The sequence below is a fragment of the Botryllus schlosseri genome, chromosome 4 (assembly GCF_051294905.1).
Source record: "Botryllus schlosseri isolate E-star chromosome 4, Bs_hap1, whole genome shotgun sequence".
Lineage (NCBI taxonomy): Eukaryota > Metazoa > Chordata > Ascidiacea > Stolidobranchia > Styelidae > Botryllus > Botryllus schlosseri.
Genome location: NC_137239.1, coordinates 7,352,580 through 7,378,729, shown reverse-complemented (window position 1 = coordinate 7,378,729; position 26,150 = coordinate 7,352,580). Strand labels below are relative to the sequence as shown.

The 26,150-nt window shown below is 41.3% G+C and overlaps 2 protein-coding genes and 1 long non-coding RNA gene across 3 annotated transcripts in view; 1 reads left to right on the top strand and 2 right to left on the bottom strand.

The window, feature by feature from the left end:
* LOC145437984 (uncharacterized) overlaps positions 1 to 26,150 on the bottom strand; it is a gene marked incomplete at its 5' end in the record, with an annotated part of 459,138 nt that overhangs the window by 39,793 nt on the left and 393,195 nt on the right. The window lies entirely within an intron of this gene.
* Positions 1 to 26,150, top strand: part of LOC145438096 (uncharacterized) — a 367,020-nt gene that overhangs the window by 190,928 nt on the left and 149,942 nt on the right. The gene's annotated exons all lie outside the window — the stretch shown is intronic.
* LOC145438129 (uncharacterized) overlaps positions 4,497 to 26,150 on the bottom strand; it is a 227,461-nt gene continuing 205,807 nt past the window's right edge. Inside the window, exon 2 of the long non-coding RNA XR_013914844.1 lies at positions 4,497 to 4,742. This is a non-coding gene — a long non-coding RNA (uncharacterized LOC145438129). The remainder of the gene's footprint in view (positions 4,743 to 26,150) is intronic.

Sequence of the window (26,150 nt, the reverse complement as noted above, 5' to 3'; positions counted from 1 at the left end):
TAAATCTCGAACACCCAGCCAGCAATTCTGGAGTCGACCTCGGTCGGTCTCGAACCCGCAACCAATCGGTGCTGCAGCTCTGGATTACACAACTACGCTATCTCGCAATCTAGGCCTTCGTGATATTCTTACATTACGTTTTAATGTACGCAAGGAATTACTTGGTCTAAATCAGTGACGTGCGGTCCAACGACGCAACTGAGGCAGTCCCTAACCTGTCGTCAGGGTGAGTAATTGAACATTGTGAAAACCTTCGGTTGTTATTGATATTTTCCATCGATGTTCATAAATAACTAAATTTGAACGTTTTTTACACCCAAACTCATCAATTTGCATAATTATCATACACAAATACAGCGCGAAAGAAGACGTGAGGCATACGTGACGCACGGGTGTGTCGTGCATCACCTGCGACAATGCAATTTATAATAACTGGTATCAATCAAATGCTATCGTCGCACTGATTACGAAAATCCAAATATTACCAGTTTCAGACCACCAGAACCCCCTCAAAGTCGCAAAGGAAAGTGACATTCGGCTTTATTGCAGACAATGCCATCGCTGAGAAACAATGGTCAGGTGATGCACAAACGAATCTGCCTCTTGCTCTATTCGCTAACAATCGGACAATCGCAGCACAGTGAAACGGACGATTGATTACAGATTACAACAGACTTGTGGGAATTGTATAGTAGCGACGGTCAATACGTAATGCGGAGCAAATACATTCCCTTCCTGATGTAGCTGTTATGTATGTTCCGTCCATAGCTACGTTACAATGTGGTATGTGATGGCTACTTGCATAGCCTGCAGCATTGTCGCTGTTTATGGCCTTTATGCTGTTTTGCGGAGCAAGATGAAAGGATGGCAAGGCCTTTGGAGATATCCAGTGTGTTTTCTGGCTTGTCAAATCGAACACAGAACGATATAATTTAGGCGGTCGGTGATGTAATTCGAAATGATATAAATGGTCAGAAAATGCTGCCAAACTTATTGCTATTAGAGGTAGACGAGACAACGGATGTCACAAATGAAGCACATATCTCGGTTATTTTCCGTGTGTGTGTATGTGTGTGTTGTGTGTGTATGTGTGTGTTGTGTGTGTATATATGTGTGTGTGTGTGTGTGTTTCAGTGCCTCACCAGCCATGAACCTCACTGCACGTCACTGGTCTAGGTCATGCAATTTGCATATTTATACCGTAGAACAGGGGTGTCAAATTGATCTTCTGTCACGGTCGAGACCCAAACCTCTTTATCGGCGTTAACAGGACCAATCAACTGATTTCAAAGTGCTACCCCCAAATCCATATCCGTCTTCGTCACTGTAATGCAGGGGTGGGCAAACTTTTGAGCTCGCGGGCCGCATTCAACATCTGAATTCATTCGCGGGCCGCACTATATAAAATTGGGATTATAAAACAAAACGCAACATTGATATTTGATTATATAGTGCGAACATGGAGACAATATATGTGCTTTGGCTTGTAGAAAAATATTGCTTTGATATCGTACACGCGTCAGAAACATATAGTGGCGATATTTCATAGGCTGGCGGACCTCAATAACCAATTTGTCAAAACTATATAGAGATGGAAGTCGGTGGGCCCGATTCTTAGAACAGGATTGAAATATAAATCTCTGAGCAGCGATCTGTTCATAGATTTAGTAATTCCCCTTTTGGCTCAGTTCCTGGACACACAATGTTGACAGCATCATAACCATGTTAGCTACAAACATGCTTCTACTATGTGTAAATAAAATATAAATACCCCCATTCTATAGATCACACAAAGTATAGTGTCTAGTCAAGCTTTATATTTGTATTCACTGATGATGGATCCCATCTGAAACGGGGAATTCGTTCACCAGTTGCATAAGCGTCTTTGCTTTCCCTCGATTAAAACACGGCATGTAGGCTACAGCCGTTTCCTTCACACTAAAGCAGTCATGCTGTGAAAGTTTTTGTGAAGCAGGTGTTGTTTGTTCATCATGTATTTCGTACCTCAACATGTCCTGAATTAATCTTAAATCATCATCTGCCAACCTACCAACAACGCGCTTTCAGAGTCCCCGCCGGTAGCAGACTCCTTGAACACCTAATCAGCAAGCTGCTGCTGTCGTGATCATTGAAGCATAGCTGATTAGCCAATCAAGAGCCGTGGTTATTTGATGACTAGACTTCTCGCCGTTCTATGGTCGTTGGCACGCCCATTCTTGGGCAGCTACTTTCAAACGCTTTGCCCGATATCTCTACTGACCAAAATTTTACTGTTGTTTTTATCAATAATCTATAGAATGAGACACAATCAGTGAGTATTTTTAAGATTTTCCAAATTTTGGACAACCCTAGTGTACACCAGGCTCGTACGAGATGAGATGAGCCCGTATACAAGACTGTTGTTAACAACCTTGATATTAGGGATGGTGTAAACGTGAGGTTCACGTTCGCGTTCTGTGTGTTAACCTCCGAATTTTAGAGGTTCACGTTCATAAACTAACCTTGATAGGTTCTGCGCTATGAACCCTTTTGATATATTACAATTTCCCCGTAATTATAACAGCTTTGGTTGAAATTTATTGCATTTCAGCTTCGGGTCACTCTATGCATGGCGCTGGCAGCATAAAAAATCAACACTAGCTTTCTATTTCGGATTATCTAGTGATTCTCTGCTGTGAAGTTGACCCGCAATCGCAGCACCTCAAGAGCGATATACCCTTCGTTGGGAGTCAGCGAATGATGCTTATTCAAACAATCATTGCAATTGATATCGTTGTCTGATGTCCATCTTGCTTTTATATGTTTATCGTATTATAAAAACCAAATCCGTACGATTGGGGTGTTGGCTAATGTTGTATAACTTGTTAATGGAGTAAAACCAGTTTTACAGTCTGCTCAACATCAGCGTAGCAAGACTCAGACGCCGACTACATTGTCCAGTCTGGCCTTGACCGTTAAAGCGTAAGCTTATGTTCCCTTGCAAGTCCTCGTTGAAATAGTTGGCGAAGCTACGGATGATATTGATTTTATGAGATTATCATATAATTTGATTACTTCAGTTGATACATTTGGCAACGTTTAAAAAGTCAGTATGTACTTCAGCATTGTGGATTACACTGGGCAACAATTTTGAATGAAAGATTTGTTGACTTTGATTTTGACCTTGATTTGGGCTAATTTTGGCGTGCTGATTCCAAAAATTCCGCTGGTTTCTTCCATCACGTCAAGTTTTTGCTCTACGACAAATGCCGAAAATATGCAAATTTTCACGAATTTAACCACGTTACTTTTTAATACCACTTAAAAATCCACACTTTTACCATATAATAAGTTATATAGCCAAGGGCTCGAATGAAATATCAAGAAAAAAGGTACTGGTACTGGTACTGGTATCGATCTAGTCCGTAGGTCTCAAACTCAAATGTGCCCGCGGGCCAGTTTTCCAGTTTTGACGACGCCGCGGGCCGCAGCATTTATAGGGGTATTCTATATCTTTCCGAGTATGCCTTATTTGGCGGGAATGAATTATCCTATTGAAAGTGATCCGATCCAGCAGACTATCGGTAAACACACATCGTCAAAATGTGATTTACTCTGGTATAACTTTAGGCCTGGCAAGAAAAGAATCATCACATTTATAACTATTTGAATGGAATTGTTGTTGTACTTGATATACATTAATTATAACATGTAGACACCATATGGGCGGACAAATGTATGATGCCATCATAAAAGCTCTCGGGTTAAAATTTTGCAGCTACTATGAATATTTTGAATTTAACAGATTGATAATAGAGACTGATCTGATATCAAAACATTTTCAAGTTGACCATTGTAATTCCAATCCAGTATTCGGGTATACTTCTGATAAGTAGGCTATTAATCTCATGGCCAAATATCTTCAAATATAGGAGTAGAAACAAATATAAATATAATATAAATATATTATTGAATGTGTCCTAGTGATTGAAATGTCGGAACGCCGAACAGTCCATTGTTGTTACATCGTTGGAGCGTACCACTACGGTACTCGGTACCTGTAAGTGGCCCTAATAGCATGGTTTAGCGACCGAAGATGTAACTGTCAGATTGCCAATGGTTTCCATATCTACTTGCTTAAATAACGAAATACCAAGCTGCGACCTTCTGATCTATTACTATTCCCCTGATACACGATTATAGTTTGTTGCGTCCATGGTTCTAACAAATTCACGGCATTCCGAGTCACTCCGAGTCCACTCGAGTCATTTTCATTTTGCCATCGAGTTAGCCCGAGTCGGAGTAATTCTAAGAAATGCCGCGTCCAAGTCCAACTCACAAATTTCAGTCACGAATCGTCTAAGGGTCAGCTTTTGTCATCATGAATTGGAAATGTGGCGAAATAGTGAATCTTCCACTGCATAGTAGCACTTGCAATTGATGTGATAGTGAAGTTTGATGAATAGTTTCAGGCTTTCGGGGCAATTTAAGAGGGAATTTTGACTTTATAACCTGAAAAGATATATATGTGACACTAAAATATTTTCAAATTATTAAAAATCTAAAATGTCGTCGCGGGCCGCACAAAATGCTCTGGCGGGCCGCATGCGGCCCGCGGGCCGCGTGTTTGAGACCTCTGATCTAGTCTGATGCTTTCACCCATTTTCGGTTAGAGAATGCAATCATCCGAGGATATTTCAGACACATATTTGATGCAAACTGCAGGATATGGCAAGAAAAATAAACAGTATATTTACTATCAGCTATAGGTCCAATACCCAATTCAGCTTATCCAGTGTAACTCGAAACTCCTATACGCTCGATGATTAGGATCAAGATGAAGATCTTAGGGATAGCAGGCCTAATGATGAATATTTTGAAATCGAAGATGATTCAGAACGTGGGGTAGTCCATCAACACGAGTTATTGATTTGATATAAGCATTGGGACTTGGAATAGAAATCTTCGGAACTTTCAATTTCCTTACCAAGTGAGAAAAGGTTACGTGGCACGGTTGGGAAGCTATCTCACTTTCAATCATAAGAAACTTTTCTTCGTATGCCTACTTTCGGTAGCTCTGTGTATTGCCGTGATACTGGCATTGGCATGATACTGTTACCATGGATTACTGGAGGAATTAGGAACCCGATTCACATCTCAAGTGAATTACAACAAATGTCTATGAGTATAGCTCAAAAAGAATATTAAAGTGTGGCATTCTCTAAAATGGCAACGTCTTAGGTGCATCAACAATTGCACACTCAGTTAGTCTTCGTGAATAATGCAGAAACATTGAAAATAGTGCAGAAATATTGAATTGTTGCAATATCACGAGCACCATTGGATCATATGTGTCAGCTTTGAAATATTATGTTTTCTTAGTGGTCAGACAGCAAGGATGCACAATAACACATGTAACCCTCATACACATGTGTCACTGCCATATGTTCAAGTCAGATAGCAGACATTTAAAAAAGCTAAAATATCTAAATAATTTCTCGAAAACCATGACATATTCAGAGATGGGCAAGGAGAAAATGTCCTTAACATCTGAAGATGATGGGGGTAAGATACAGAGGTGGTCAGTAGCGAAGTACTTCTACTTTTTGAAGAACTTGAAGTAGATTTTTCCTACTCACATTACTTTTTAAGTAGTTATGATTTTAGACTACTTCTACTTGACAGTTTCCAGTTTTGTAGGCAAATATAAGCGTAGAATACCTACTTACTTACTTACTTGTGAATCACCACTCCTACTTCTACTTGAGTAGAAATTCCGGCGTTACTTCCACTTCTACTTGAGTAGCGACGGTGACTACTTTGACCACCTCTGGTAAGATACCAGAGTAAATTGAAGATTACATATGTTAGCTGACTATTGATCGAGAATTATGGGATATTCGCGTAAATTTGGACCCTGAAACTCGTATTTTATTAGTCCTGTAGAAGCAATATTAGTTTAAATCAACCAAATAAAGCGGTGCAAATGTTTATTTGAAGTCAATTGATTTACTTTCGACTGTTTGTGGTTTTTGAACCGTTTTATTCAATAAGCACAAAATATTAAAAGTAGTGCTATTATCTGGGTTATTGCCTTATCGGACAATGTGGTGGGTGCCTAACCCAAAACTTGACGTGATGGAGAAAAACGGAAGTCATTTTTGAATAAAGCGCCCAAAAGTTAGTCAAAGTCAATTGTCTGATCAAGGTCAACAAGAATTGTGTTGACCAGTCTTGTTTATCCCGAGTCGTCGCTAGGTATCGTGTACCTGCCAGAGGTGGTCAAAGTAGTCAAGAAAACTACTCAAGTAGAAGTAGAAGTAGCGACGAAAAAAATCTACTCAAGTACGAGCAGAAGTACTTCTTCAATAAGCCTCCTAAAACTACTTGAAGTAGAAGTAAAATTGACTGACTTTAAATCTACTTTTAAGTAAGTAAGTAGTTTTGAAAACAGTCTTAACTCGTTCGCATGGACTGTCAAAAGCTGCGAATTGAGCTATGCGGCAGGTGCAAAGAGCTTGATTCATATTGATGCATTCGAGGAGGTATCAATTTTCGATAGCATAAGCATTGTTTCGCGCCATGGGATGAAAATTATGGTATTGATAAGAGAATGCAATTCTAACCCTTTGTTTACTAGAAGACCCCGTTAGATATGGCACACTACCCCATATTATAAGGCCCCAAGTTCAGGCGAAGAGCAATACGTAGAAGTTGTATCGGATACGGTTTCATCACTTTTCGCGATTAGTATACGTAAATAACAAATATTGTGGATCGTCAAAGTTATATTTAGTGTACCTTTATTTTCGGAAAATAGAGGCATTACTACACTTGCTTTTAAGCTTCAACATGTATGTTCTGCAGACAAAAGAACTGAAAATATTTAGAACTCAAAATATGATACTCGCAATTGAAAGTGAAATACAAATACCACTTCTAAAAAGCAGAAAATATATTTCCTGTATTTTGTCCATAAAGCTTCAAAGGTGATCTGCTGAAACAGGTGTAACGTTAAAAAAGCTGGATTTTCCAGATTAGCAAGACACGTAATGTGCGGCTAGATTACGATGCGATAGGTAACTGCTAGATAGCGAATCGGTAGTTTCAAACGTCATGATGGGCCATATTTACTGTGATGAAATATTTGCTATGGGCGACAATGAGGTGTGAGAGGAACCAAGCAATCCGGTACCTGAATTATATTTACTGATACTTTCATGAAAACATATTTGTCACTCCACCACTACTATGCGCGAAGCACAACAAAATTTCTGGGATTTACTTGACTTTTATGAAAATTGAATGTTGATACTCCGTGAAAACAGCCCCGAAATTCCTCAGGCTATCTTTAATATTGGGGGATTAAACTACTTGTACTTGACCAACTGAAAATTACGAAAAGTAAGTAGATCACAAAGTTTTACGAAGTAGAAGTACATGAGACATTTGAATAAAATATTCATTTTATTCCCGAAGCTTTTCGGCTGACCCTCGTCAGGGGAATATCGTCAGCAATAATGCGAGAATTCGAATAACTATGTTCAGCAACAATATATATCGCTAATTATGACGTCACACAGAAAATATACAAAGTTAGGAAAACGAGAGAACTGAAGCGTTGGCATGGAGATAGCGAAGCAAAACAAGTTAATGCGCGATTTTCAAATGATACACAAATTGTTTCTGTTGGCATAGACTAGGTTTGCTCATAGTGATGATGGTGGACTCAAGAACAGACAAATGAAATAAATTGATGAAAGCAAAATCAATCGATGAAGTGCCAGCTCTCAAAGCAAGACTTACGGACTCGGCACATTCGTATTGTGGATGTCCAGTTGACAAAGCGGATTTCTTGATGACAAAGGAATGCTTCCGTGCCATAAAATCTCTGCGAAGCAACCCCGATATTCACATAACGAAACCAGATAAAGGTACTGGCGTGGTAATTTTAAACAAGAAAGATTACGTTTCAAAGATGATGACTATTCTAGAGGATAAATCCAAATTCGTTGTACTTGGCCCGGTCTCGGAATACGACAATACTGCAAAGTCTGAAAGACGACTACAACGACGCCTTCGAATCTTGAAAAACGATGACGTAATATCCACTGAAGAATATGACTCCATCAGGCCTGTTGGCTCCCAAAGACCGCGTATGTATGGATTACCGAAGACGCATAAAGACGATGTGCCACTCAGACCGATACTCAGCATGACTTGGTCAATGCAACAGAAGTTGGCAAAGTGGTTGATCAACATACTGGAACCTGTTCGCGAACTTTACGGGTCGCATTGCGTACGCGATTCTTTTACCTTCGCTGATGAGATGCGTCGCTCACAGCTATCCGCGCGCGATAATTTCCTAGGCTCATTCGACATAAAGAGCCTTTTCACCAACGTACCACTAAATGAGACGTTGAATATTTGCGCTGATGCTCTATATACCGGTAAGCTAATACCCCCTCCTTTCTCGAGAGCTACCTTCATTGAATTGATGAGAAACGCTCTGTGTTCTGTTGAATTTAGTTTCAACAATATCATGTTCCGTCAATCTGATGGTGTAGCAATGGGATCACCATTGGGTCCTATTCTAGCCAATATATTTGTAGGATTTCATGAAGATAAGCTCTTCTCTTCTTGTATTAAACTGCCCTTATCATACCATCGCTATGTCGATGACACGTTCGTGATATTCGATAATGAATCTGACTGTGATAGCTTCCTGGAAAATTTAAACAAACTACATCCAGCATTGCAATTCACGTCGGAAAAAGAAATTAACAATCGCCTGGCATTCCTTGACGTTCTTGTGGAGAAACGGGATGGCAAATTCCTTACCTCCGTTTATAGAAAGCCCACATTTTCGGGTCATTACCTTCGATGGAGCTCTTTCAGCCCAAAAAGTCGTAAAATCAATTTAATCGGCACCTTGGTTCACCGGGCGTTGATGATTTGTTCCGAGGTCAAATTGAATAATGAACTTGACTACATCCGTAAAATTTTCATTGACAACGGATACCCAGAGTACGTTATTAAGCGGACAATAAGTAAAACGTTAAGTCATTGGAATGATACCAAACCAGAAGAAACCCCCGAAGTAATTTCTCGTGAAAATAGGGATGTGCGCATTCATCTTCCTTGGATTGGCCCGGTTTCTTATCGATTTGAGAAACAGATAACTTCAGCAGTCTACCGCTGTTATCCAGCGGTGAAAACCAATGTTGTTTTTACCACGATACCAATGTTTCCCGCAACCCGAAAGGACGTTCTCCCGGCTATAAAACAAAGCAACGTAATTTATGAATTCAAGTGCCACTGCGATTGTCGGTACGTAGGGAGAACTTCCAAACGGTTGCAGGACCGTATCAAAGAACACATTCCACCGTCTGTCAAATCTTATATCTCAAATTCGCAGCTTAACAATCCGCTTGTTCTTGAACATAACCAGGCCATGGGTCAAAAATCTTCTATAGGTAAACATTTACTAGAAAATCATACGTGTGCTGCTAACTATCACGAGGACATGTTCTCTATATTGGCTAAGGGTCGCAATTTATTTCATTTGTCTGTTCTTGAGTCCACCATCATCACTATGAGCAAACCTAGTCTATGCCAACAGAAAGAATTTGTGTATCATTTGAAAATCGCGCACTAACTTGTTTTGCTTCGCTATCTCCATGCCAACGCTTCAGTTCTCTCGTTTTCCTAACTTTGTATATTTTCTGTGTGACGTCATAATTAGCGATATATATTGTTGGTGAACATAGTTATTCGAATTCTCGCCTTATTGCTGACGATATTCCCCTGACGAGGGTCAGCCGAAAAGCTTCGGGAATAAAATGAATATTTTATTCAAATGTGTCATGAAGTTCTGTACTCCTAAGCGTCTCTTTGAAGTAGAAGTAGAAGTAGAGAAAATCAGAATTACTTGAGTAAGTACCAGAAGTAGAGGAAAACTACTTGAGTACTTCCAAAAAGTTGAAGTACTTCGTTACTGACCACCTCTGGTACCTGCACATTAATATATATCACTTCACTGAAACGTACGGTTGGAATTAGCAATGTGACGTCACGTGACGTCATGAGGTTCACGTTCGCGTTCACACAAAACCTTTCAAAAAGGTTCGGGTTCACACGAACCTGAACCTTTCAGAGGTTCACACCATCCCTACTTGATATTATTCCGAATATAGCGCATGCAATTATTATGGCGTTGATTAGTCGAGTGGTCCTCGGTTGCGATTCAAGCTACTTCTAATAGTGAAGTCCCAACCCTAAAAGACCTACCGGACTTCGAACACAAACCCTTTTTACTATCGTACTTAAAATATGAAGGCGGGTGCCAGAACTAGGCAATTTTCGAAAAATGGCGCTGCATGAAAAAAGGATAAGAACTACTGCTCTTATTGACTAAAATAACTTAGTTGCGTCGGTTTGATCGTTTTTGCCGAGCGTGTAAACTGGTGAAATTTGCTCCTTGCTCCAAGTAATGGTATGTGGTGGTCCTGCACAAAATTTTCATATTAATACCTTCATTCTGACTATTTTAATTCTGGCATGAACAAGGAAGTGTATAATTTAAATAGAAATCAACGCCCAACGCTCAAATAAGCAGCAAACCAGAAAGATGAAATCTTTCACATACCTTTTGCAATTTCAAACCATCCAACTCACATTGTTTCACCGATAAGTAGTCAATTAATTTGATGGATTGCGCATCGAATAGTTTACCACAAAATTCCACAGGTGCGAGGTGGGTGATGAAAGCAACACGTTTGAATACAACGGTAGATTCCTTAAAAAAATGTCGTTATTACGTCAATCAAACGGACTTTAAGCATATACCCGACGAATATATAAATAAAAGAAATGTAACTATAGAAAAGCACGACAGGTATTCGTTTGGATTGCAAGTTGGCAATGAAGTTGCATTCACAATACTAAAAATTATTCAAGTCGAACGTATAATGACAGGCATTGATGGTGCGATAAACACGCTCCAGTGGTAACCAACACTCTCTACAGTTAAGAGTACGGTATTATTATCGTTATTTATTCACAGTAAAACTGGTAAATTCAAACATACTCCGCGGAGCAACCTGCCCCCAAAGGAAAATCGCGAAATTGGAGTAAATTTTTAAAATTTCAGTAATACAGTCAAATAGTTATTCCTATGCAATATAATGAGAAATCAGATCACAGAATTGCAGTAGATGAAGAATTGGAAAGGGTTAGAGGGCAGAGGTAGAGATGATTGAAAATGAAGAATCGAAACTACAGAAATTATGCTGCGATTCACAAGTGTAATTTTAGTCCAGTGGTTGATTCAAGGCCTCTCGAAGAATATGCACAGCACAGTGCCCAATAACGTGATCTTTTTGATCATGTCGAATCGAACGTTACCCGGAATCTGTTGGATATTTCTTGTGAGTTTGTTGCTTACGACACCTGTAGCGCCAATGAATATCGGTACAATGTTTACTTTGCATCGCCACATTTTCTCACATTCCATTTGGAGTTCTCCGTATTTCAATTGTTTTTCTGATTCTTTCTGTAGTATGTTGTGATCAGCTGGGACAGCCAATTCAATGAATAAGCACTCACTATTCTTCTTTAGTTTGATCATCATATCCTGGCAGTTGCTCTTGATTTCGCGGTCAGTTATAACTGGTATGGGAGATGTGGTACCGATGAATCACTTGGACCGAAAATACTTGAAAAATTCTCCATGATAATTCCATGATTACACTCCGTGAATTTGTCTACAATTACAGGCTGACAGAATCTTTCCTCATATGCAAAAACATTCGACCTGCGTGGGTTATCGGGTCTGTGACGAATGATTTACGTTTTAGGGGGTGTAAAGTAAATTTGGATCGACATTTGCATTTTTCTATATCACCTTTCAGACTAACAAACCCGCCATAATTTTTGATGTGGAGTATAGGGCTTGTATCAGGGTATATAATTGCACATATTTTTTGAATCAATACCATCCTTGAGTGGACAATTTTCAAGTCAATTACAATATTTATGGGGTGGGAGACCTATGGTACCATAGCCAAATCAAGAAAAATAGATGGACCAACTAATCACTTAACAACAAAAACTCGCCTACATATATATAGGCTGTAAATCATAGTTACCTGCGGTGTTTTATCGCTATTACATGAAGAGAGGTAGGCCTACATCACCAGCAGAGATAATTGCTGTATATAGTTAATATTGTTCAAGTAGATTAGTCTCGCATAGCCCGTGTTGTGCGCGGAACTATTGCATGTATGGTATTCACTGAAGTAACACAATAAAAGGGCGCTCTGGTTGGGGAACATATCCTAGGGTTATCATATTTTGGAAATCTGAAAAGAGGACACTTTTTCAGAATTTTCAGACTTGCAAAACCGGAGAAGAATTCTCCAAAAATGGTATTTTTTTCCACTTTGTGGTTCGTTGACTAAAAAAAAGGTCAACTTTCTCGCTCATTGTCAGGGGGTTGACCAAAAAAAGGTCGACTTTCCACTCGGCTCCCGAAATACCCGCCGGAGCGTCACTTCGGTGCTGATTTACGGCATCTCGGTCGAATTTTGCTATAAATATGACTAAATTCTCAAAAAAGAGGAAAAAGGGCGTCCTCCGAAGACACTTTCAAAAAAGTCAAAAAGGAGGACAAATCATATTAAAAGAGGACGTATGGTAACCCTAACATATCCGTCGATTAGAATCATTGCGTTTTCATCTTTACTTTTGAGATGGATTTGTCCATAGTGTACTTCGTATATGGGCGTGTGTGACGTTGTCGTTAAAACGACGGAGTTGGGTATTTCGTCTGTCTGCACTCTCTAAAGAACCTTCAGACAACTGGGCATCGCTTTCGAAGCCGGAGGATTATCAGTACATTGGGCGATTTCACTCCTGACTTGGTATATTTTAAGCGTGTGAATGAAAGTTGCATCTCAGATTGAAAGCAAATAAAAAAGGACAGTTTATTAGGTAATAACATACAAATCAACAAAGTATTGAACCATATTATCCAATAAATATCAAGGAATAATAGAAGCTAATTGTACCATGGAATTTTGCAATTATGAGCGGACCAACATTCGATTCAGATAATCCGCATTTGTTCACAACTGCTGGAAGGCATGAAAGCTTGTTTACTGGCAACATGCTGATGTGATGCTTGAAACTCATGTTCAACTGTGCAGTGTGCTTGGCCTTTCGGATGTGGTTTCGAAGGGGCGTTGTGTCACTTGAAAACTTGTACTGTTTCACTTGAACATAGCAATTGGTACATCTGGCCAAGCCACAGCCACATAAATCGTGGTACAAACTCTCCTCACTTCACTCTTGTTGTGTTATCGTGGTTACTGCTAACTCTAAAGACGTCGACGTTCCATAATCCATTACAATGAAGAAACGAAACTAGGGCATGTAATATAGTTTTGCACTGGATGAACGTTGCATATCAAGCTTCTATTCCACTCAATACGGAAAAGCAATCAAAATTGAACAGAAATAAGGGATTTAGTTGGTAGAAATATAAATATTCCTATGCAGTATTTACGTTGGGATTGCTCGTCCGAGGATCGATAATAGAGAGCGAGAAGAAATTGAGGACGATATCTATCACAAGCGAAGAGACACCTAATACAGTAATTAAATAACAAAATAAATTTCTTTTTGCACATATCCTAATCATCTATAAAATTGTGGCGTCGTAGTTACTCAGCTTTCCCGACTTCCTGCACAGCAAATAGCATAGTGGCATGATTCCCAGATTCAACTCCCGTTTGTTGCGGGTTCGAGTCAGACCGAGGTAGACTCCAGATTCACTTCCAAGCTTTGCTGCGATATCTAGGCTCATCCACACGTAAGCGGTGTCTTACAAAACGCGCAGAAGTTGGGGGCAGCTCTAAAATTCGCCATATACGGAATGGAAGCAAAAAGAAAACCGGCCTGGTGTAAATGACCAATCATGGTCCAAAATCCATGAACAGCACAAACTAACTTCACATCTTTTTTGCCTGAATGCAATTGCGAATAGGCCCGTTCCGTCCGAATGGTAAAGAGAAAATGTATTTAGAACCGTAAAGCTGAACTGAACTTTCGACGACTTGCTCTGCAGTTGAGATGGCCTTCTAGTGATGAATAGCGTCGTTCTTTTGACCATAAAATCTTCCCCATTAGTCGTTCGACAGATGTCATAGCAAAAGAACCACAAAACGTATTTTTGGCGCAGTAAAGAGAAGTAACTAGAAAATATCTTGGCATCTTGTTCCATTTACAATGAAAGACCTGCTACCATCCGAATAAATATCATGTGCATCTCATTAGCCCTGATTCCCAGAACAAATGGAAATATCATCTCTTCTTGCATCAACGAAAAATAATTTCACCCCAAAAAGACTATCAATGGTTTCATTTTACTTTGGATGGTGGCCAGATGTAGACCGTACAGGAGAGACAATAGGTGGGAGCGTTTTAAATATTTAAAGGGCCGCACGTGAAGCCTTCTTGTGCGTGAAGTTAGACTGCAACGTCAATATCATCACGTCCATTACACTTGATTGAATTAAAAATAAATGGAATAATAACCGATTTGACCACAGACTATGCTTTTCAACATTACGAAACAAAACGTTGGTCACGATAAATTAAGTACCGAATTCAGAAAATAAAATATGATTAGCATCAAACAACCGTAAGAGCCATTTTCATCGTTCAAATCGTAAGGCCGACGAGTTTGATCGATACACATCCGGAAGAGGTAGTATATACAGTTATTCTGAATTGGAACTATTAAGTGGCTAAGCTACACCAGAAATAGTAAAAAACTCAATTATTTTCTGTTATTGTTGATATTTGTTCAACTAATACGTCCAGAAATGATAATGAGTTATTGCGTTCTTTTTCTATTGTGAATTGCAAGACCGGGTGAAGCGAGTTTAAGCGAATGAGAAATTGGTCACACTCGGATTCATTCCTGAAGATGACAAATGTATCATTGCTGTCAGTAAATGTTACGACACACTCAAAACCAATGTGATTTTTACAACAACAAAACTACTCCCTTCAACACGCAAAGACGTGCTTCCTGCACTTCAACAAAGTAATGTAGTGTACGAATATAGGTGGCACTGTGATTGTGGGCTACGTGGGAAGAACGTCAAAACGTCTGCAGGACCGCATAAACCAACATGTCCCCAGATTTATCAGAACACGTGCGTCACGCTCAGTGAAAAGCTCACCCTTAACTCATCCACTTAAGATTGATGCTGATCGATCAAAGGCCATTAATTCTGCCATCGGCAAACATCTGTTGGATAATCCGATTTGTGCGAATAATTATCGAGACGACCGATTTCGAATCGTAGGGCGAGGCCGTTCACAATTCCATTTGTGTGCCTTGGAATCAAATTTTATCAAAATACACCAACCAAAACTCTGTCAACAAAAGGAGTTCGTGTACCACCTGAAAATAGTACATTGAACGCTCTCTCTTTCATGCTGGTTACGTCATATTTTGTGATACGATTGTTGATATACAATGTTCTTTCCAATTCTCTACTAGTTGCTGACGATTACCCCTGACGAGTGTCAGCCGAAAATATTCGGGTTCATTTCAATATGAATATACTATTTAAAAGTTCTGTACCTCCAAGAAGCTCTTCTACAATACTTCTCCACATACAAAGAACGAATCTATCTAACACACTCGCGAATCGGTTTTTTTAAGTACAGCACTAAAAATAATAAACTTGCTTGCTCGTGTTGCCAATCTATCACACTCGCGGTCCGAATTAAGTCATTTACTTTCACTTTCTGTGAGCAATTGAAACCTTGCGAAATACATGCGCCTCGAGGTCGGGAGGTCGGGATATCGCGCCATCAATGGAATAAAAAAGACTATGGTAAGAATCAGGATCGTAACAGCAATTCGTTAGCCCCCGCCCCCCCAAAAAAGTTGGTCTGATATCCCCTCAAGGTGATAAACTGAACTTACGGGGGCTTCGTCCCTCCCCCTCATGCTATGCACTAATTGCTTCTATTATAATCTACACCAAGTGGCCTTAAAGTGCTTTCTGTACTTGACGCGCGAAGCGCGAAAAAATTCTATAATTCATGATTGAATCGGTCAATATGATCGGGAAATGCATATATATTGCTATCATACTTATCCTCTCTCTGCCCACGTAATCAGATGCACCGGTAGAGCTGTATGAGGTGTGTTGGAAAAGGTAGGAACGAACCCTAATTAATAATTAAACATCTTCGGGCGTATCCGTTGGTATAATGACTTCGCTACTGCTATTTCGTGACCTCTATATCCGCTATGTCAAAAGATATTGCACTCGCCCAAACGTACTTAACTAAAAGACGTACACAATTTCAAATTCCCAGTTCTTTACTGGCAAATAATGTTCCCTCGATATGGCATCTGTCTTGTGGGGCTCAGATCGCCAGGCCAGGAACATTCGGCGCCAGGCGCCTATGGACAATTAAAGATATTTGTATATATCTTGAGGTTTTCGGTCAGAATAAGGGCCGTCTTTTTCGGCCAAGGTCTTCTCGCTGCTGATCGTTCTGGCACACTACTCGGAGTCGCATATTACATTGTTACGTGGCCTATAACTTTATATGTCTTGGTGCGTCGTGGCGCGGTAATGGCCGACGCCGAAGTGTCCATTTCTATAAATCATGCGTATTTTTTGTTGGGGAAAGAGTACCAAATAATCAATAATTTGACAACATGAAATCGCGATAAATTTTTGAAAAAGTTGCATTAATTTCTAAAAAAATACTTTATAATTTATGTTAATTCACGAAATAATTTTGGACCCCCCTCGAGCTTGCCCCCCCCCTCAATTGAGGGTTCGGGTGCGGCAGTTACGGTAATGATGGTAAGAATATTACTGATCATTATCATGTTGAAATATATTAAGAAAAGGTTTAATCAAGTATCCACAGTAATTTGATTTTTGTACGCATTTTCTCACTTTTTACAACGTTTCTTGAGGCTGTCGCGGGCTGCACAAAACGGTGTTGCCTGGATTAGAGTGTCAAATTTATCACAGTGTCATTCCCTGCGTCATGGCATTTGGAAACCCATCTACTGAGCACGGCATCGGATTTTGGTCGAGCCATTCACGGTAATATTGTCGACTATTGAGCCACTACTTCAAATCATGAGAAATCATGGGGGGAAGGGATTTCAAAGAATAGAAATCGATTCACTCAGAAATATGAGAATGGAGGGGGATATCAACAGCAGAAAATTCGGTGATGCAGGAGGAGAAAGATTGCTCTCCTAGTATTAAAGTTATAGGTGCATGACTGATTTTCCTATTCGAGGGGTAGCTTAGCCTCCTAAAAAGAATACAATATCGCGGCACTTCGAGATAGTGTACAGAGCATGCGACCAATAACGCTATTTCGTTGACTATCGGAGCGAACTCCCGATGGCCACCGAGAACTGATATTCGTGCAGTTTCCATGTAATCACTACTGGCCTACGTTTCGAGATAGTCGAAAACAGTTAGGGTAAAATGAGCGATAGAAATATCGACACCCAACTTTATATATATCAGCCAAAAATATGTTTCATAATTAAATACCCTTGATAACCAACCTTTGTCTTGAAATAGCCCTCCATAGAAGAGCATCTTATCCCGATTACATCTTCTTCATTACTTAATTCACAATCATATCTGTCTGCGTCCACCATGGCAACCTGAATATTGTTTAGTCGAGAAGCTTTATATCACCGATGAGACAACGAGGCATACCGTCTCAGAAACAAGACTTCATAAAAAAAGTATTGAAAACAGAATAGAAGAAATAAAATCTTTCTGTTTTCGACAGCGGCTTAATCAACCAGAAAATGTAAAATACTAATAATGCTTTTTTTTATTCCTACACAAAACACAGCTAATGGCGAATAGCATCCATATGAACCACTGCATGTTCCATGGACTGGTAAAAAGCCAGAGCTGCGGTAGGATCAACATCCGTCATTACAATGCGATCAACTCATTGTATAGATTGACTAAATAATATATTTCACCATACAACTAAGTCATAGACTCACGTTCCAATTCAAATTTCCTGATAGCGATGCAATCCGGTCATGACCGAGAACTGAACGAAGTGCCATTGCTGACAGCTTGTTGCCACGTAAATCCACTCTGTTTACCTTAAGATATGGAAATATTTTTTGGGCATGCAGATAGGAATTATGCATGAGAAAGTCGTTCACAAATCGCATCATGGACGTCTAGTTAGTAATTCACTGTGTGAGAAACTGTATATGTTACTGTCAAAGGATCTTCAATATAGTCCTCTTTACAAAACGATATGTCATAGACCGGATGAGTCAAACCGTACTCTGGTTTCCGGCAGAATGCCTAACATTTGATATCATTTCATACGCTAACCAGCCCTGCGTACGCCACTGCATAGGACACCTAACCACAGCAGTCAAAATTTTACTGGGCTTACACCAGGGGTGGGCAGATCTGTTTCATGCGCTAGCGTCATGTCTAAAATCGCAGTTTCGAAAGAACCACAACGCAAATTTCCAAATTACGAATTTATTCCGTCACAATGAAATGTAACCTATCAAATGAAGAATATCATTGTGTGGTGATTAGAGCTGGGCACAATGATTTGAGTACTCGAATCTGAATCGAGTATATATTTTAATGATTCGAGTCGGGTAGTAAAATACGATTTTTTCGAGTACTTGCTGTGATGAACCAGACCAATGAACGTATGGTAGGCTTTTATTAACAATATCCCGACTAGCGCTGACACCATAAACTAGCGATCCTCACTAGGTTAAGTCAGATGCAGAAATGAATGATTACTGCGCTGGCAGCACCATGATCGTTCATGGGGCATGACAGCGCTCACCTGATACGCTATGGCGAATCCATCAAAACACGTCAATCTCCCCCTCTTAAAATTACGGTTACATATCACTATGAAATGCAACGTGAAATACTAAATATAGCACTGCAAAATTGTTCAACTCAGTAATGAAATTTAATATAGCACTGTAAAATTGTTCAACTCAGTAATGAAATCTGTCCGGCGTCTTTCTGATACGAGTTGAGCGTCTCAACGGCACCCCAGGGGGTCCAGATGCCAGATGCCAAATCATTATTCGATACGGTTGTTTGTCGCCCATCTGGATATTGGATCTACGAGTAAAGAGAGTTGGCTTCGATGAGTTCAACTGGCTCGCAGATAGGTTCATCTTTTCGTCGGACATGACGTCGCATTAGCAGAGTTCCACCGTCCAAGAGACAATCAGGCATAGATGTGCCCATGCTTGATTTACGAGGAAACTTGAATAACCTGGAATGCGGAGTCTCGTTAGTAGCGGTACATAACAACGAACGAATTGAGTGTAATGCATCGGGAAGTACTTTCTCCCAACTGCTTTCGGGCAGCCCGCGAGAAGCAAGCATGAGCTTGATTCTACGCCAGATTGTCTGGTTTACGCGCTCGCATTGGGAGTTATGGCGTGGTTCGACTCGTCGTGATCCCTTTCTCCTTCAGAAATTGTGACACTTCGTTTCCAATGTGTAGCGTCCCTTTCCTGGTCTGGATCAAAAGTCCGATTCCTTCTATACTGCTGATTTGCACTTTATGCAGCCACAGACTCCAGTCGTATTATAGTAACATTTAATTAAAAAGCAGCAACTTACTACCGTACTCAGCGCTCACTCCAACCCAAACCAATCCCGTCGACAGACTAACAAAGGAAAGCGCGCGGAAAGTTTCACCAAAAATTTTACAACCGGAAAATATCAAGACGTCAAATACTGGGTTTTCACACTACCCCCTCGTATTTTTGATGGAGATTCTGTTAATAGCAATCGAAATCAATATGGTCGAGCGAACGGAGTTTGCAAGAAAGAAACATACTAAACAAGAGCTAAATGCTTAGGGCATCAAATAGAATACGTTCAAGTTAACGGGACGACGTCACTGACAAGATTCGAAGTCTGCATCTCCGCGGGAATTATCAGGCGTCTCAACATCTACATTCTAACCTTCGACCTCCGGATAGGATTTCTTCATCAAGGTTGTGCATGGTCAGCCTCACGCAAGTAATGTCGCAAGTTGACGACACGTAAAACCAGGTTTGTTCCACCAACCTTTGGCTGTATTCTCTATTATTACTGGCGTTACTCCGACAACGAAATTTCGTTTCTGAAGTTTGCTCTCCGTCGTACGAGGTTGATCGGTCTTCTCTTCTATTTCTGCATCTGCAGTTTTCTGTGATCTCATTTTCTTGGGTTCTTCTCCCACTGCAGTTTCCGTCTTACTTCGTCTTTTCTCACCCACTTTCTGGGGTTCGACAGCAACTCGTTTTTCTACAATCTTATTACCTCGAGTCTCTCGTTTGACTGCCACCTCACTCTGGGTAGGTTGGTCTTCAGTTTTCTCAATTTCACCCCCCGAGGTAATGGTCCCCGAACTCATTCCAGAATCGAGCTGATTGGTTGGCCAATCGACAACGGTCACTTTCAATCTCCTGGATTTTGCTCGTTTCCCAATGTACATCTTCACAGGCGAGTTCACATGATGCGACAAGGATTGCTGCTTCGGAGTCGTTCCAGCAAATCTACGATCGATTTTGGCAGGTTTCTGACGCTGGACATTTACATTATCGGGTTTTGTCTTTTTCTTCGTATTCTTCCTGACGACGTCGGACCAGAGCAGGACCCTTTTCAGACTCTCTCTCGGAATGCTCACGATCGCAGAATTGGCCCCGGATCTACGTGGGGTGCAACACGGGTTCTCTGCCTTTGTATCGATAGGAGTTTCCTTGCTGTCAAACTTTGCAGCTACAATTTTCTTTTCTTCGCTAGAGCCGGTTTTCGGTGTCCGTCGAAATGAGCCTCTCCTCCCCAGCACCGGGGACCCTCCTTCAGACGACGCTCCCTTTACTGGCTGTCCCGTAGGCCTACTTTTGTGCTGTGAATCAGAACTTTCTCTTCTTTCTGTTTCAAACGGAGTATTTTTCTCGTACAGCAGTGGAATTTCAACATCATCGTCAATGGTCACCTGGCAGAAAGGTACCCTGTCATGACTGGTGAGTTTCACTTCTTCTCCTGCGACGTCCAGTATTCCGGAAGAGAGATGCATGGCACACTCGTGACTCTTCAAAAAGTTCATTCCAAGAAGTCCGATTGGCACACCCAAATCCGCTACAACCACCGTCTGTCGAGCCGCCGCCAAGCCAACGTTGAGCTCCACCTCCACGGTACCAGAGATGTCCAGTGGGTATCCTCCTACCGCATCGAACGAACGCGTACACGGATTCAGAACACTACCAATCGATTCTAGAAGTGATTTATCTAGTAATGTCGTACCAGCGCCACTATCCACCATAAACCACATCGATTGAGTATTCACCTCAATTTTAGCATACCAGCTATCTTCCCACTGGATAGCTGAAATCCATGGTCTCAAAAACAGGTCCATTTTCTTTTCATCATCAACAATCGCAGTAGCAGGCGATGAGGACCTCATGCCTGCTGCATCGCGTTTTTTGATACAGGGTCGTTCGGCATTATAACGCCGAGTGTTGGACAGTCTCTCCTCATGTGCCCTTCTTCATGACAGTTGAAGCAACGGCGAGCTCCTGGCGGTACATTTGGGCATTGCCGGGCCCAATGACCATGTTGTTTACATAACGGACAAGGTTTGGTCGGCGTATTCTGTTATACCAGCTTCAGCAGCAAATCCTTGAGCTCACTCAGAGTATCATCCATCTTGGGAATCGACTCATCCGACGACGAATGAGATTCGTTGCTAGTCACAGAAGCGATGCCAGCACGCGGCTTTCCCTATCTTTTAACAGTATTGTCCATAGCGTCGAGGTAATAGTATTGAGTGGCGAGTGCTATTGCATCTTCTAATGACTTCGGCTGCTGCATGGCAACAAGCTTGCGCATTTCGCTGTCAGCAATTCCCCTAAAAAACTGCGTCTTCAACATCACGTCCCGCCCAGGCAAATCCAGCTAGGGAAATGCTTTTGTTGCTAGTAACTTTAATGCGGCCCCATACTCCATGGGAGTTTCGGCATTGTTTCGTACCCTATTGTCAAACATTGCTCGGTAGGCCATTTCTCCCCCAGTGGGATTGAAGAAATTCTGCATATGTGCCACGACTATCGCATAGTTGTTCCGATCTGACGGTGCTAGTTCAGAAAGTAAGTCAAGAGCTTGCCCTAGCATACAAGTTGCTAATTCGTAGCCCTTTTCATAGTCACCCCATCTGTTATACTCGGCCACCGCTTCAAAATGGCATATATAACTATTCCAAGAGCTAGTTCCGTCAAACGGTTGAGGCCGTTTAGGTCTATAACAACCAGAATTATTGGTCAAATGTTGCTCCATGACTGGGGCTAAATTTCTCGAAGTAGAAATAGCATAACTTACGGCTGACTCTCCTGATGACGGACTGACTGGTTCCGGGAATTTTTCAACAACTGGCTCTGACGAGGTCACAATTTCCTGTTCTTGCTCAACCGACTCACGTTCAGTAGTCGCAGCGGCAGGTTGAGCTGGCAGTGTAGCGCCGGTTACCGTCCGAATAAAAGTCATAATCTCGGCTAGTCCTTGTTCAAGACCATCAATTCTATTACTCAGTCGAGCCTCTGTTTTTAACAGCCTTTCTTCCTGTAGTGCAGGGGTCACCAACACGCGGCCCGCGGGCCGCATGCGGCCCGCAAGGTCATATTTTGCGGCCCGCGGCCTGATTTGGGGAAATTTTGGAAGAACGGCCAGTAAACCATTTCGAAATGCCGAAATTGATTTCAGTTTAAACATATTGTTGTTGTTGTTCAAATTAAGCCATTCGACTTTGCCCAATATCACTATTCCTTTGGTTCTGCATGGTATTATCATTATATGGAGGAATAATTTGCTGTTATGAATGGGCATATTGCCTTGGCGTGCAATGGCCCACCACTGCCAAGACCGGGAGGCTTGATAAACGATTTCGGACTTTCCAAGAGATCATGCTTTACGAGGAGTTAGTTTTCCACCAAATAGGCTACCATCGTTCCGTGTCTATAACTAACCCCAATATCGATTCTTCAATCCTGGGCGGCCAATCTGCGGCATCAGAAGAAAAATTATGCGGCCGTCGACACTCAATTCAATTAGGATGTGTTGGTGGCTGTCAATATTATGCAAATTGAATTTACGAATTGACTCCCTAATTAATGTGAGGTTTGATTATTCTTGAAATTTTCTTCGGGCTACGCGCGCTTCAACGCGAGTTGATTTTGGATTTTAATACAGCAGTGTCCTTTGTAATCTGAGTCTCACAGTACAGATGCGAACAGCGGAGAAAAATGATCCGACCCATAAAGAAATACCAATTTTTATTCGTGTTCTCCTCATCCCGAATTATTATTTTTCTGATAGGTCTGCGTTTGGGCGAATTCAATATATTTCCACTATAACGACAATTCTAATGGGAGGTCGAGAAATAACTGCATGCAACATAGGGGACTAATGAGTATTGGCCTAACCAAAGATGCCCCCCAGCATTATAATAACTTCTCCAAGTTTTTGCTGACACCCCCTGCATAAACTTTACCGGTGAATCTGATCACATGGGCCGAGAAAGAATGACTATTTGATAGCAATATGTGAAACTATACTAATATTAAATGATGAAATTCACTCATAAACATGAAAAAAATTTCGCGCTTGGCGCGACTACAGTTCAAATCCATGTCGCTCTTCATAACATGACTATATTCACGGTCTCGGTGCCCATAGTAAGTCGATATGAGTTAATAAATAGATTTATCCGGAGTGTACCAGCAATGGACATGGTGAGTTTGACGTGGATATTTGGCCCCATGCAGTTTGTTTATGACCACTATGCACCGGAATGCAACCGCGGGCTACATGAATAATCGAAATGCGGCCGTGAATAGCAAAAATGTTGCCCACCCCTGTTTTAGTTGCTACATAGTGTTGTCTGGTATCGTGCGCAGCCCATAGTTCAAAATATAATGAAATTGATGAGCATGATATTTTTTGTTGTATTTGTGTTTGTTCAATAAAATATTATTCATTTTGTGGTGACTATGCCCATCGCCCATGTAAGAGAGCACAGCATTGTACTTACGTAGAGTCATCATTCGTAGCTGTTAAGCAGCGTTGGCTATGTTAATCTCGATATTGAAGTCATGCGGCCCGCGGCCTCTAGGAATTTTGAAAAGTGGCCCGCGACCCATTTTGAGTTGGCGACCCCTGTTGTAGTGCAATCTTTCTGTTTAGATATTCCTTCAATTCCCCCACTGCTCTACTGACGAATGCAGAATATTGTTCTTCACTTTCCTGATCGTTGGCCTCATACTTCTCAATAGATTCGCGCTTGGTCTTTCTACTTCTGGTTTTTGTCATCCTGTCGGTACCGTAGCGTCGCCGTTATTCCAATAGCACAAATCAGTACAGTATCTCCTGGCGTGCTCGCCAAATTTGTAGCGTCCCTTTCCTGGTCTGGATCAAGAGTCCGATTCCTTCTATACTGCTGATTTGCACTTTATGCAGCCACAGACTCCAGTCGCATTATAGTAACATTTAATTAAAAAGCAGCAACTTACTACCGTACTCAGCGCTCACTCCAGCCCAAACCAATCCCGTCGACAGACTAACAAAGGAAAGCGCGCGGAAAGTTTCACCAAAAATTTTACAACCGGAAAATATCAAGACGTCAAATACTGGGTTTTCACAAATGAAAGACTGGGATCGGTCACTGTGGACGTATTCGGGAAGTCCCATTATGCTGAACAGCGACACAAATAGTGAAATCACGGTTGACGCTCGCATGTCAGAACAAGGAAATACAAAAGGAAAACGACTATACTCATCAACCATGATGAGAAGGTACTGCCTTTTCCCGTCCACAGGTCCCTTGAAATCCACGCTCAATCTTTCCCAAGGTCTGGTCGCTTTGATCAACGGCGTGGCCGGAGGTTTGTAGAATTTCGGCTTTATCTGAGCGCACCCTTTACAGCGGTTGCATTGTCTCTTCACTTCTTCGACTGAAAAAAGAAGATTTTTCAAACGTACGATATGCATTAGTCTGCGAATCCCAGGGTGACCCAGAGAGACATGAAGTTTTTCCAAACTCGGGCCATAATCATTAGTGGCCAAACATAGTCTGGTGAAGGCATCAGCTGCTGCATTTTCCAAACCTGGTCTATGTTCGATATCGTAGGTATATTCACTCAACTCCAATCGCCACAAAGCCAACTTGGTGTTTTTTATCTTACTTTTGTGCTGCTTGTCAAACATAAATGAAAGAGCTTGTTGGTCAGTTATTATTTTGAATCGTCTACCGTGTAGTAAATAACCCCATTTTCTCGCGGGGTTAAAATCTCGGAATCCATTTAGAATAGTATGCAAAGAGGCCTAGGCAGCTCTTTAAAGCCTTGGCACTCTTCGGAGGAGACAGTTCCATTAGCGGCTTCAAATGCTAAGGATCAGGCATGATCTCACGTCTTCTTATTCGATGTCCAAGGAGCTTTAACTCTTCTACAGAAAATGTCGATTTCTCAGAGTTGATCGTCAGATTGGCGGACTTACCTGCTGACATGAAGGACTTCAAACGTTCCTCGTGTTCCTTCTGATCCTTGCCGTAGATGGTAATGTCGTCCGAATATGCGACTGCTCCTTCAAGCGCATTCTTTTCGATGAACGAATCGATAAATCTCTGAAAAGCACTAACCGCGTTAGTGACGCCAAAGGGCAACCTACGAAACTGATAAAGTGACCCGCAGGCCTCGAATGCAGTGAATGGTCTGTCCGCTCGTTCTAACGGAACCTGATGGTACGCCGACTTCAAGTCGATAGAGCTTAACACTTTGCCTTTAGCGACCTCGTTCACGACATCTGCAATCTTCGGCAATGGGTACGCATCTAGAAAAGTAAATTGATTAATCGTTTGAGAATAATCAATGAAAAGGCGTTGCTTTTGACGTCGTCCACCAGTGACTAGCACCTGTGCTCTCCACGGGGAGTTGGAATCCTCGATTATCGTTTCATTTTTCAATGGAGATATCTCCTTCTTGATTTCACTCCCGATCCGGAGCACTATACGATCTAGATCAGTGGTTGTCAACCTTT